At 33.8% G+C, this 14,120-nt stretch overlaps 1 long non-coding RNA gene across 2 annotated transcripts; it reads right to left on the reverse strand.

Moving 5' to 3' along the window:
- Nucleotides 1–260: 260 nt before the first annotated feature.
- LOC103882452 lies at nt 261–12,493 on the reverse strand. 2 transcript variants are annotated; one of them, XR_002520599.2, is made up of 4 exons: nt 10,901–12,493; nt 5,782–5,880; nt 3,518–3,647; nt 261–2,077 (listed from the first exon to the last, which is right to left on the reverse strand). It is a non-coding gene; the product is annotated as an uncharacterized LOC103882452 (long non-coding RNA). The 2 variants fall into 2 exon arrangements; XR_002520598.2 differs by lacking the exon at nt 10,901–12,493 and having other exon boundaries at nt 5,782–7,501.
- Nucleotides 12,494–14,120: the final 1,627 nt, after the last annotated feature.

Below are 14,120 nucleotides of genomic sequence, written 5' to 3' on the forward strand. Positions count from 1 at the left end.
ATACAATAATACGGGAGACTTCAACACTCCATCGTCAACATTAGACAGATCAACGAGACAGAAAGCAACAAGGATATCCAGGAATTGAACTCATCTCTGCAAGGCAGACCTAATAGACACATCATCTATAGAACTCTCCACCCCAAATCAACAGAATATAAGACATTCTTCAGCACCACATCGCATTTATTCCAAAATTGACCACGAATTTCGGAAGTGTTAACTCCCTCAGCAATTTTTTTTTTCTTAAAAAAGGACAAAACATCTTTTAGCTGGCACAGGGAGAGGACAATAGTGTTCCAGTCTGAATGGGTTCTGTGTAGACAAAAACAAAAACAAAATGTCCTTAGAGTCTAAAATGTCACAATCACCTTTCCTGAGTTTGAGATTCCAACGTAAACAAACTGTGTGGTCTGGAAACTCTTAGCAAACAAACTAACATAAAAATGGCCATACTCCTGGGCACTTGCTGGAGGCAAGCATACATCCTTTTGGAAAGGTAACTCCTTAACCTAGGATCCACAGGATCCTCATAGATAAAACCCTTCCAAACATGGGTCAAGATTCGAATCACAATAAGAAGATAAATGAATGAGAGTCTATATATGTATATATATATATATATAAAAAATATAACATAACAATGTTATTCAGATGACTTTGATTAACCAATCTGTTAAAATAGGATAAAAAGGTTAAAGCTAAAAATATTAAGAAATGAATCAAACACTATGAGAAAATATCAACAAGAAAAAAACACAAAATTCTATAAATACATATGTATATAGACATATGTATGCAAACATACATTTAAACATTTACATATGAAATATGTAAAGTCATTGATGAGATAGAAGATATATTTAAGGCAATTATTTAGAAACATGAATTTTTAAATATTAAATACTTAAGAAAATTTGAGAGAAGTGGAGAGGAGGACATGTAATAAAACTTAACATGCATCTAATGAGGGTTCTATGACAAGAGAATGCAGTTAATGGAAGCAAAGCAGTATTCAAATATTTATAAAAAAAGGCATACACTATTCTAGAATTGAATAAAAAGCCTAAATTCTTAGATTTACAAAGCATAGTGAATCTCAAGGATAGTAAATAAAAATGAATTTACTCCTAAGGAAAAGTGTAGAATACTAAAATAAATAAATAATAAATATTTAAAGGGAGAAAGTAAACTAGATGACAGAAATGATACAGAAGATATCTCCAAAGCAAAAATAAAAAAGGGACAAAAAGTTTCCCTAAAATTATGAGGAAAAAAAATCAATCTAGAATTTTATGCCCAACATTATTGAAGAATAAATACCAAATGAAGATATTTTCAAATAAATCAAAAGTGACAGAGCGCATCTGCGTTTTCCTTTATCTTGTGTCATTCTCTGGCTTTTCTCATTCGAATAAAATCAACTTAGCTATATAACTATAAAATTATTAAACACTGTATTAAAAATCAAAGCTACCATTGTATCAAAACATTTATTCTTCTAAATTTAAAGTTACATGACCCAGTTTGGCTTCTCCCAGAAATACAAGAAGAGAGTAATGTAAGAACACACTCAAATTTGTGTTGAGTAACATAAATCCCTCTCCTTTGAGTTATATACTTTTGGTTATTTTTCAGATTAAATATTGTAGTAATTAAACAACCTATTATGATGTCTGACATATTTTATATTTAAAATATAAATTTATATAAATATATTGAATGTTTTCTTGTATATTATTCTATAATAGTGACTGAAAAAAAGAAAAACACATGTATTGTCTCACTATTTGGGCGGACGTTGGAAAAGCTTAGCTGGAATCTCTGCTTCAGGATCTCACAAGGCTGCAGTTGAAGTATTGGCAGGACCTGCAGTCTCATCTGAAGCTCAGTCGAGGAAACATTCGCTTTCGTGTTCATGTGGTTGTTAGTCCATTAGTCCCTTATGGGCTACTGGACCCAGGACCTCTGTATCTTGCTGGCTGTCAGCTGGAAGCCTTCATCAGCTTCTTGTCATGAGGGCCTTCCCAGCATGATAACAACTTGCTTCCTCAAAGACTGCCAGGGCTAGTGTCCCCTAGAAATATGGTTTATGGTTTTATGAAACATTCACATGACAGTGACATCCATTATCTTTGCCATACTCTATTGATCAGAAGCAAGTCACAGGTTCTATCCACGTTAAAAAGGCAGAAAAGTTATAGGGCATAAATTCCAGGAGCTAGAGATCTTGGGGACCACCTTTGAGTATGTCTACCACAAATATATGTATATATTTAATATATTTTATCGTTAGAGCAAGGTGATAATAAAATTATTTATTTTTTCTTTTCTTCTTTTCCTTCCTTTTCTTTGCTTTTTCTCTTTTCTCTCTTAACTTGCGTTTGTCCTGCTATAGTGCTTTTGCTATGAATTTCTTAAGTTGGGGTAGCTGGCATCCAAGATGAGTGTTGATCATAGCAAACTATCCACATCATGACATCTATTATGACTTGTGTGTTATTATTTTAACTAAGCAAGGCCTCTAGAATCCTTGGAGTGAATGGTGTTTTCTAATATTAAATAATTTAAAGAAACAATGATATGCTTATAGAAAAAACCAGCCAACTGAATTGAACACCTGAGGCTCTGAAGATATGTCCAAATATTTTGGAGCTTTAACTAATACAATATTGAAATAATGAATTTGTACATCCTGTTGAATACAACCAACTCAAGTTGGGACCTACTAGACTGGCAATAAAATTCTTTACTTGGGTCTTAGTCTGAGATTTCATTATAATATATATGCAGAATGAATTTTTCAGGGAGAATGATCATTTATTTCTATTCCATTGTGCCTTGAACAAGCCTAATTTCTTCAAACAACCAAGGCTCATTAATTTAGACTACTTCTTGAAATTTTAGCCAAAATATTCAGAAATAACTGCATTCATTCAAAAAGATCACATAGGTTCTTACTATATAAAACCCACTACAATTTAGATTATGGAGCATATGATGTTACAATTAATGAAGTTTCTATATTAAATAAGAGCACCATCACTATGCATAATTATATACGGTAATTCAAGCTATGCTAACAAAGCGTAGTTTAGTTTTGGAATCAACAATACCTACTTTCACAATGTATACTTTCCATATTAACTTAATTTCTTTCTCCATTATTAATTGTGTTGCGTTTATTGGTACTAAATGAAGAATTGCTTTACCATTTTGTTAATGTTAAATTAACTAAGGAATTTTTATTATTTCACTCCAAACCATGTTATCCTCTGAAAAATTACCTTATAGGCTTCAAATTGTCTTAGGTTCATCTCATAATAATTAGGATGGCTTCAGTCAAAAGTGGGGGGAAGTCTGGGTGACCTACTTAAGAATCAGGAGCCTGGAAACTTAGGCAGTGTTTCTACTCCCTAAAAACTTATGTTAAGCAATTATACAGCTCTTGAATCTGCTCTCTGTTAAACAAAAGCACCTTGGGATAGTCTCAAAGCATTTGTTTTAGAACACTTACCAACTTGTCCCTAGGTGATATGAAGGATTGCTACGTCAACCTGGAGAAAGGACTCAAGCACTAACGCATTAGGAAAGCCTGGACAAATCAAAATAGACAGGTGGATGCTGAAGATCATAAGATGCCAGATCTGGAAAAAACATAGATGAAGTTTAGCAGGGTGATGAGTAGTTTACTACAGAAGATAACATACCCTTCATTCTTCCAATCCTTTATTCACCCAGCAGCTTAGTTGTATTTAAACGTTCTCCCTTCCATTTATTTCTTATTATTTTCCATCACTTTTGGATAAAGTCCAACTTTGTAAAATGTTCAATAGAATCTTGAACAATTCTGCTTACATCTGCTGCTTCTGCTTTAATTTATATCATGTCCACCGCCCACACCTGAGGTCTTTTATTTTAGCTGGTCTGGCATTTTTCACAGTTCCTCAATGCAACATGCTATTTTCCACCACAATGCCTTTGCACATATTCTTCCATTTACTTAAAATACTAAAAACACTCTCCCCTAACACACAGACTCACTTGCTTTCCTCAGTTAACTCTGTTCCATTAGACCTTAGCTCAATTTTTACTTGTTCAAAAGAGCCTTCCTTGATTTTCCAGATGAGATCTAATCCCAACGTTAAAGCGTTTCAAAGCAACATGTCCCTCTTTTTGCTAACAATTAACATAATTGAAATTTTCTGTTCTTTCTCTTAGTCTATGGTTAGTGCCAGTCTATTTCACTAGATGTAAACTCCATCAGGGCAATGTCTATTTTGTTCATCATTTCCTAAGTCATACCCCATAGTAAGGATTCAATAAATGTTTCTTACCGAACTAATTTATAATGTCTTTACCATAATATTCTCTCCAACTGTCATCATTTCATTTGGATAGTTACTCCGTTATATCAGGGGAGAACAATAATTTGACAGAATGGTGCTGTAGTATCTGTACCGTGACAAAGGGTTTCTTGGGATATACAGGAATCATTTAAATGGGCTCAAGGACCATAAGGTCTTTAGTTAGCACGATGAAAATTACAGCTTTCCTGATTAGTCTTTCTTATCGCTTAATGACGAAGAGCAAGATAACAAAAAAGGGAGAATTCAATGTGGAAGAAAATAACGGCATAAAAGCAGGTTTACACTAGGCACTTCAAACCTAACACAACATACCAAATAATGAATTTAAAATGTACCAACAGTGTAAGACCTCACATAATACAATTTTGCTGTCCGAATCCTTAAGGAAAAAATAAAGCAGAATACCTCACAAAATAAAGCAGAAAGAAATTATGTAAATGGAGGAAATTGAAATTATGGCGCAGATGGAAAAAAGCTGAAAAGTTCTTTAGAAAAAATAAAAAACGTACCTGCCACTATGGATAATTAATGACTCAAAGGAGAAGAAAAAATTTATCTTTTTTTTTTTTTTTTTTTTGCCCTGGCTAGGAGAAATGCTTACTGGCACAGAGAAAGTTCCCCCTAAACTAATCACTAATAAAAAACACATGGAAAATGCTTTTTGACAGCTTCTTTTCCAATGATGATTAAGCATTCTATAATCAAAACCCTAAAACATTGGCTACCTTCTCTTTTACCCCTGCTATGCTGTTCTTAGCAGAGACAAGGAGATAAAAGAGGAGCATTCAAACAGGACTGAGAAGTGATGACACACACACAGCATAGAGAGGGTATAAAATTAGTCAAGGGTAAGCTACCCAGAATATATTTGAACACACAGATAATGTAATTAGAGGAATCCATGTATTTTGTTTTGTTCTAAATAGAAATGCTATAGACTGCAATATAATAAAATGATAAATCATAACGCAGAAAGTTTTAGACGCTTATTTGGAAATATTTTTAAATTATCTCTAAAACAATTTTTACATCAAAGAAAAAATTAAAATCTCAACCTTACACCAACAAATAGCAATATTAGTTTCTGAATATGAAACCAAGTATTGAAGACTCTGCATGAAAAAACATTGTAGAGTTTTAAACACTTGCATTATTAAAAAAGAAAGAGGAAAATTAACAATTTTATTTCCAAATTATAATGAAAAAGAACACAATAAGGAAAACAGAAGGAAACCAGGAATAAAAAGCCATGAAAATTAATGAATTAAAATATAGTAATGAAAAGTAGACTTTTTTACATTTTTAAATTAATTGACACATAATAATTATACATAATTATGGAATACAATGTGATATTTCAATATATACATTTATTATGTAGTCATCAAATCAAGGTCGTTAACATACCCACCATTTTAAACTTTTATTATTTCTTTGTGGTAGGACATTCAAAATCCTTCCTTCTGGCAATTTTTCTATGAATAATACTTCATTGTTGGCAATAGTCACCCTAATGTGTGATAGAACACAATAATTTATTTTTTCTTTCTAATTGTATATTCGTATTCATTGCTCAACCTTTTCCCATCCACTCTATCCTCCTACCCTCCCCAGTCTCTGGTAACCACTATTCTATTCACTACTTCTTTGAGATCAATTGAAAAGTAGCCTTGATATATAAATTCAGGTACTGATGATTTTTAAATCTAATGACATCTGGCTTTCTGAAGCAGATTTAAAAAGATAAAACAGTGAAAGTCATTGAAAAAGAAAAGGTAAATAATCCCATCTACAGAAATTAAAATAAAATATATAGTGTAAATCATACATAAAGTTGTAAAATCTTGGTGTATTTTTTAGGAAAATATAAATCAATTTAACTCTAAAGGTTGCTAAAATGACTTTTTAAATATTCAACAGTAATAAAATATAAATAAATAGACAATCTTGATATGATCTCTCTTATTCTTCCTCTTTTTTACACATATATACATAATTCCTGGAAACATTAAAAAATGTATACATTATAATTTATCAACTACTATATTGGGAATACACTAGTTAAGGCGTTAGTTAAGAGTATAAAATAAGATATGTAAATATTGAGTTGAGAGAAAAAGTATTATTTGAAGATATTATGAATAGATGCCTAGAAAACACTAGGAAAAATAAGAAAAAATAGAAACCCAAGAGATTATCTGATTCATAAAATTATATATAAAATCAAAATATTTTATTTCTGCAAACAACAAAAAAGATAAAATATAAGGAGAGAAGATATTTCTTTAATGTTGGCAATACAAAAGGTAATATGCCTCAGAATGAAGTTAGTAACATATAAAGAGGTATTTTTAAAACACTACTTAAGGACATCAAAGAATGTTTGAATAAAAAAGATCACTTAAGTGGTCTTGGATAAGAGGACAACATTATCAAGACATCAGTACTTCCTGCCACAATTCTTACATTTTCTTTTCACGTACATTTATAAGAAGCATATTCATTTATTATTGAGTATTCATTTAATACACGAGTTTGAAGGTGACAGCACGCATGCGTGTGTGTGTGCGTGCGCATATGTGTGTGTGAGAAAAAGGCAGAAAAAGACATGAAAACAGAGAAAGTAAAATATAGGGGTGAAGAATGAGGAGAGAAATAGACTAGAAAATAATATAGTAAAACTGATAGGAAAATATGAGAATAGCAGGTAAAAAATTGTAAAATAAATGTGACAAGGAGGGAAGATATCTACCAGATATACAACATTTAAAGCTTAATTATTTGGTTCTGGTACTGGAAGAAGCATAAACACTAATGAAATAACTAAGATTTCAAATACAACCTCAAATGAATATTGGAATAAGTACCGATAAAGATGTTATTTTAAACAAGTGATGTCAGTGTCTATGTTTGGAGAAGAAGAAAAAACACTGAAACCTTCTCTTTCAACTAAGATAGTTGCTATGTTAAAGTGTGCAATATAATAAAATGTTTCAAAGAATTCAAAGAAAGCATGTATGACATATTTGTGTTTTCTCTGAGACAGGAAGACATTTCTAACATCAATTCTAGAAAAAACTTTGATGTAAAATCAAACATGTTTATACTAAAAACAGATTTAGTAAACAGATGAGAAACTAAAGTTATAATATAAATATATTTTTACATTTATATTATATTTTTATAATTAGAGATAAAAATACATTCAGACAAAGAGCTTTTATAGGTCGTAAGAAACAGGCACCCTGTAAAGAAAATATAGACAACATGAGAAGTCAGTACACTGAAAAAGGAAGCACAAATAGCAAATGAAGATAAAAAAATACATTTTATAAATAACTAAATGCAAATAAAATAATTAAATACACCTTTCATAGTTAGATATGTCTATGATGATTAAAATTTATTAAAATTTAAGTAGGCCAATTGAAAAACAATATTTTTGAGACAACAGGAAAAAATATAGCCTTGATATAAGATTATAATAATGTATGATTAATTTGGCTGGGGTTGACAATGGCACTGTGGTTGTATAAAGAAGTATCCTTATATGATGTAAACACAAACTGAAATATTGAGGGATGATATGGCATGATATCAGAATTTTAATATTTCAGAAAAAATGGCAAAATGTTTATGTTATGTCTAGTGATGGATATACGGAGATTCATTATGCCATTTTCTCCACTTATGTGCCTCTGAAAATTTTCATTATAAACAGTTAAATAAAATAAATTGTTAATATAAAATGGGAGTCAATATGTGAAGATGTCAGCAGTCTTATACATATTAGCCAAGCTAAAATTGGGTTCCCCTTTCTTAATCCTCCTCCTGGTTGACATCTTAGCAGTCTTTAATACTGCTGGCCAGTCATTTCTTCATAAATCTCTGCTGTCCTCAGTTCCTGCCACAGCGCTGTGTTCTGGAGTTCCTCCTCACATCTTTGAATATTCCTTCTGGGTCTCCTCCCCTCTGCAGACACATTCTTTCTTATTGTTCATTAACTGCAGTAGTTTCTCAAGGCTTAGTTCTGAACTTTCCTTCTCTCTCCCTTTAAAATCTCTAGATAAGCTCAGTTTCCTTCTTTCCCACATTTTAATTACATCTATACACAGAAAGTCTCAACTTATCTAGTGGTTACAAGCATTGGTGTAGACAATCTTGTGTAGAGGTGAAGGGTCATCAGTGTACACATTCCACCAGCTATAGGATTGTAAGCCCCTATAGGCCTTCTATCTTCTCATTTGTTAACAGGTCAACGTTAAAATGTTGTTAAGATTTTGCATATACCTAGAGAGAGAGCTTATGAAAGTGTCTGGGGTGTCCAATCAGTGAAAGCTAATATTATTCCCAAACATACACCTCTCTACCTTATTTTCATAGTTATGTGACTACTCGAGATCTCTAAACACATCTTTGGGGATATTCAAATTTAATTTTTCTTCTTACCCTCAAACCTGGTTCTCTTTTGATGCCCCTTATGCCAATAAATAATACCACTCTTCAGTTGGTGCACAAGCGAGACAGTTAGTGCATTAGTTTCCTATTGCTGCTGTAACAAATTCCCACAAACTTGGTGACTTAAAAAAACAGATTTATTATGTTACAGTTCAGGCAGTCAGAAATCTGAAATAAGTTTCACTGAGCTAATGTCAAAGTATTGACAGGGCTGCATTCCTTCTGGAGGCTGTAAAGGAGGATCCATTTCCTTTTTCAGTTTCTAGAGGCTGCTTACATTCCTTGGCTCATAGCCCTTTCCTCCATCTTCAAAATCAGCTGTGTAGTATCATCAACCCGCTCTCCTACACTGACTCTTTTGCCTTCCTTCTCTACATTTAAACCCTTGTGATTACATTAAACTCACACTATAACCCAGGACAATTTTATTTTAAGGGCAGCTAATTAGAAACCTTAATTCTATCTACAACCTTAATTCCCTCTTGTCCTGTGGTCACAGGGTCTGGAGATTAGGGCATAGAGACCCTTAGGGGGCCAATACACTATCAAGAATGCCTAGTTACCCTTATTGCTGATATACAATCTCTTATTCAATCATTTAGATTTTCTTTGTTTTTAATATGTGTTTGTTGTTGATGTTGTTTGTTAATTTATTTTAAAGGCTTAATTTTTTTAGAGCAGTTTTAGATTCCAGCAAAACTTAGCAGAAGGAGCAGAGATAACCCCTATGCCCCTGTCCCACACAAGCATAGCTTCTTACATTATCAACATCCCCCACCAGAGTGGTACATTTATTACAACTGATAATCCTACACTGACATCATTATCACCCAAAGCTCTTGGTTTTCATAGGGTTCACTCTTGGATTTGTGCGTTCTATGGCATGGACAAATGTATAATTGCATTATCCACTATTATAACATCATACAGAGTATTTTCACTGCCTCAAAAAGTCCTCTGTATTCTGCCTTTTCATCCTTCCCTCCCCTCTATATCCCGACAACCATGAATTATTTTACTGTCTCCATAGTTTTGCCTTTTCCAGAATGTTACATAGTTAGAATCATATAGTAGTTAGCATTTTTAGACTGAGTACTTTTACTTAGCAATGTACACTTCAGTTTCCTCCATGTCTTTTCATGGCTTGAAAAGCTCATTTCTTTTTAGTGCTGAATAATATCCATTATTTGGATGTACCCTAATTTATTTATCCACTCACCTACTGGCAGATATATTGGTTGCTTCTAAGTTTTGACAACTATGAATATCCATGTGAAATATTTTGTGTGGGTATGTTTTTCAATGCCTTTGGGTAAATATAAAGGAATACAAAAATTCTTTAGCTTTTACATCCTTTCTATCCAATGATGAGACTCCTATCCAATCAAGCAGAACACAGTTAGCTTGACAATATCAGAGTTACTAATATCTCCCTAACTCCTTGTGCCTCTCTATCAATCAAGTTTATACCAACCAAAGTGATACTTTCAAAACAAATCTTAAATAGCATCTTGCTCCTCTTTAAACCTTTTATCGACTTCCCATTACTTATTGCTCTTAGGATACAGCCCAAAATCCTTATTATGTTCTACAAGTTCATTAACATTGCATATTAGAATCTACCCAAAGAGCTTAAGAAACAGAAAAACAAAAACCATTCACTGAGAAGGGTTGTATATTAATCATGTTCCCCCTGAAAGAGGACATATTCAAATTAGAATAATTTCAAGAATGCTTGTTTACAAATGATATAATTACAAAGCTGTGTAAGCTGAGATAGAGGATAGTGCAATAACACAAAGCTATTTGCAGCAGTGCTGTTACCATGCTGGGTGTGAAGGCATGAGGAGTGGCACAGGTTATAGGATCCACTCCCCTCCACCAACACACAAAAACATCTTACTTTAAGCAGCCCATCTTGGAAAAAACAGAGGTCGTCCTCAAGTGGGAAAAAGCATCCTAATCAAGAGGAAATACATACCCTTAACCTCATTAACCTCTAATCTCTTACCAGGCATCCCCTTTGGCCAAACCGTACCGAAGGCCAGTAGACATAGGAACCTGTGACTTACCCAAGCAGATTAGCCTTTGATGGCGAAGAGCAACATGGACATGGGTGGGACGTCTTTATGGAAGGGCAAACAGAAGATATCTGGTCTAAATAGGGAATAAAATAAGTGAACAAGATTTAGAGGAATCATTCTGAAAAGTAATGAGACATATCCGTGAGTGAGAGGAGTCAAAGAGAGCATGGAAAATAGCCAGATACATTTGGAAGTAGATGCTTTAGTTAATGGACATGCACAGCAGGTTCTTAAGCAGGGAAATAAAGTTTAGCAATTTAGGAATAAAGTAGGAATATTAGTTTGGCTAGTGTGGACAGAGTAAATAAGAAACAAGGAAGTAGCAATTAAGGCTTGAAAAATAGGCATCGTGGACAGGGTGAATGTGAAACCAGGCTTGAAAAAAAAAATAATAATATCAGCATCATGTTTTAAAAGTAGAAAGTGAGTGGTTTGCTGAAACAACGTTTATCCAAGTATCTGTGAAAACCATCACATTGCAATCTTGGGGCAAATTTTTCCTAGAAGACTTTCAAAGGGTAAAATCCACTTTAAGATTGTGAGTATAAATTGACAAATTGCCTTTCAGATAACTTGTATTGATTTATACTTTTCACTATTAGGCATGGAAATACCAGTTTTCCCATTGATCATCATCACTCTTTTTCTTTCCCTACCTCATAGAACACTGAAAAGTCCCTTCCAAGTACCTTATAATACCACACAGGCACGTCTGTCACCACACTTATCATATTATTAATCTATATGTTTGTCCTATGCCCTCAAGTGTTTTTTACTTTAATGTTTCTATTGTCTCCCTAATTTTCTCTCATTCTTTCAACCTGGTGATCTCAAAACATAAAATTAAAGAGAGTGTCTCAGAGGACAAGGTGATTAAAGAGATGATATTCTTAGGATCAGTTTGAAGAATGTGTCACATAAATGTATGGATTTGATTTTAAAACGAAGTATTTTTTTTTAATGGGATTGATAGAATAAGGAAGAAAGCCAAATCCAATAGCATCCCTAATATATACAAAGTAGGGAAAAATATATATTCTGTATATATGGAATGAGGGTCGGGATAAGGAATGTATTCACTATTAGGAGGACTGGTAGATGAGGTCCCTAATTCTGATGATAATCAATCAATTTATAGAAATATGAAGAAACAGACAAGGTAAAAATAGGTAATGAGTCTGCGTAAGTTAAGCAATTGCATGAAGTTCCAAGGTTAATAGATTGTTTTGGTGAAACAAGGGTAGATCCTGATCAGGCATCATTAGTTGGGAATGCTGGCATGTACCAAAGTAGACGAGAGAGAGGATAAGATGAGAGAAAAGGCTATTGCCTGGGAATCACATACCTGTTTCTAAACAATACTGAAAACCATTAGCTTTATTATAAGACCAAAGAAGATTGAGAAGACGTAATAAGAACTTGACAAAATAATGAAGACCTAGTTAGAGGATATAACTGTAAGAGAAGAGGCAAACATCTATGTAGGTGAAGAAATAAATTGAAATATTGCAATTTAAAAGTTAAGACCATTTGACATAGTAACTAGCTTAATAGTCATATATGTATATATGTGTGTGTGTGTGTGTGTGTGTGTGTGTATATATATATATTTTTTTTTTTTTTTTTGAGACAGAGTCTCATTCTGTCACCCAGGCTGGAGTGCAATAGCATGATTTCGGCTCACTGCAAGCTCTGCCTCCCAGGTTCATGCCATTCTCTTGCCTCAGCCTCCTGAGTAGCTGGGACTACAGGCGCCCACCACCATGCCTGGCTAATTTTTTTGCATTTTTTTAGTAGAGACGGGGTTTCACTGTGTTAGCCAGGATGGTCTCGATCTCCCGACCTCGTGATCCGCCCGCCTCGGACTCCCCAAGTGCTGGGATTACAGGTGTGAGCCCCTGTGCTCGGCCAATAGTCATATTATTATATGGTTACTTTTCTTATAATTAAGAGGTATGATATATTTTAAATACACCTGTAATATCTGGATTATTAGTCTGTTCAATTAACATTTAGTATAGAATTTAATAAAACTTTTTTATTAAAGTTCTTTCTTCATTAAAAATGAAAATAGGGAAAGAATTTATTAATGAAGGCAAAATGAGATGGGATTTGTTTGCACAAACCAAAGTCTCCCTAAAATCAGAAAACTTCAGTTAATTCCACTTGTATATCACCTTCATTTACACTAAAGACAGGCTGTAAAACCCTCTATGGAAATAGCTTATTGCAATAATTATGTACTATATCATAGACATTAGTCTGCAGGCTACAAGATTAGAATTGTATTGACTTGGATTTTCTTCACTGGAAAAAAGGAGTCCATTAAAAATAGAATTGTGAATGTGTGTGCGTGTGTCCATTAGCAAAAGCCCTTGCAGCAGCCCCTCTGGGAAGGGCACCAACAGTGGCTTCTAATCAAGTATTCAAATATGTGTGTTAATAAAATGTTAACTCAGACAAGAAGTATCATAACCAGGCATCAAATGGTGAAAGGACATCCCTTCTCTCTGTGAGTTGCTTTGTGGTGTCCAGGTTTCTGGATCTAATTGCTCTTGCTTTTGGCCACTTGGTCTCATGCCTGATCCCCCAATTGCCCTTCTGAGTGAGAAAGAAGATAATGTTCACATCCAAACTGTCACAAGAGAAAAACACTTTCGTTCTGGCATTGATTTATTTTGATGTTAATTACCTATTAGTTTCTCAGTGTGCTGACTTGCATTTCTTTGATCTTTACCTAGTCTTCATTCTGTTAAACATCCTTATCCTGACTGAAAGATTGTAGCTGTGGTAACGAAGTCTATTCAAGTTTGACCAACCAACACAAATACCCACTAACACAGGCTTTCCTCACACACCCTGTCTCCTGCCTCCTCTGCCTCATTCTGTTTCTCAATTTTCCTTTTCCTGCTTCTCTATTTGCATGACTTGAAAACAATAAAATGAGGAGATGACACAGCAACAAGAAGAGACACTGAAACCTAATTCCTACATTAGAATCTGATTTTGTTGTGAATACAAAATTCCTTCAGTTGGTATCAGATATCCAGAGCATGTTGGGGTAAGGGATGGCTGAGGGAATGGTTTCAGGATGAAACTGTTCCACCTCAGATTGTCAGGCATTAGACTCTCTTAGGGAGCGCGCAACCTAGATCTCTCACAAGCATGGTTCATGCTAGGATCCGTGCTCCTATGAGAATCTAATGCA

The sequence above is a fragment of the Papio anubis genome, chromosome 2 (assembly GCF_008728515.1).
Source record: "Papio anubis isolate 15944 chromosome 2, Panubis1.0, whole genome shotgun sequence".
Taxonomy (NCBI): domain Eukaryota; kingdom Metazoa; phylum Chordata; class Mammalia; order Primates; family Cercopithecidae; genus Papio; species Papio anubis.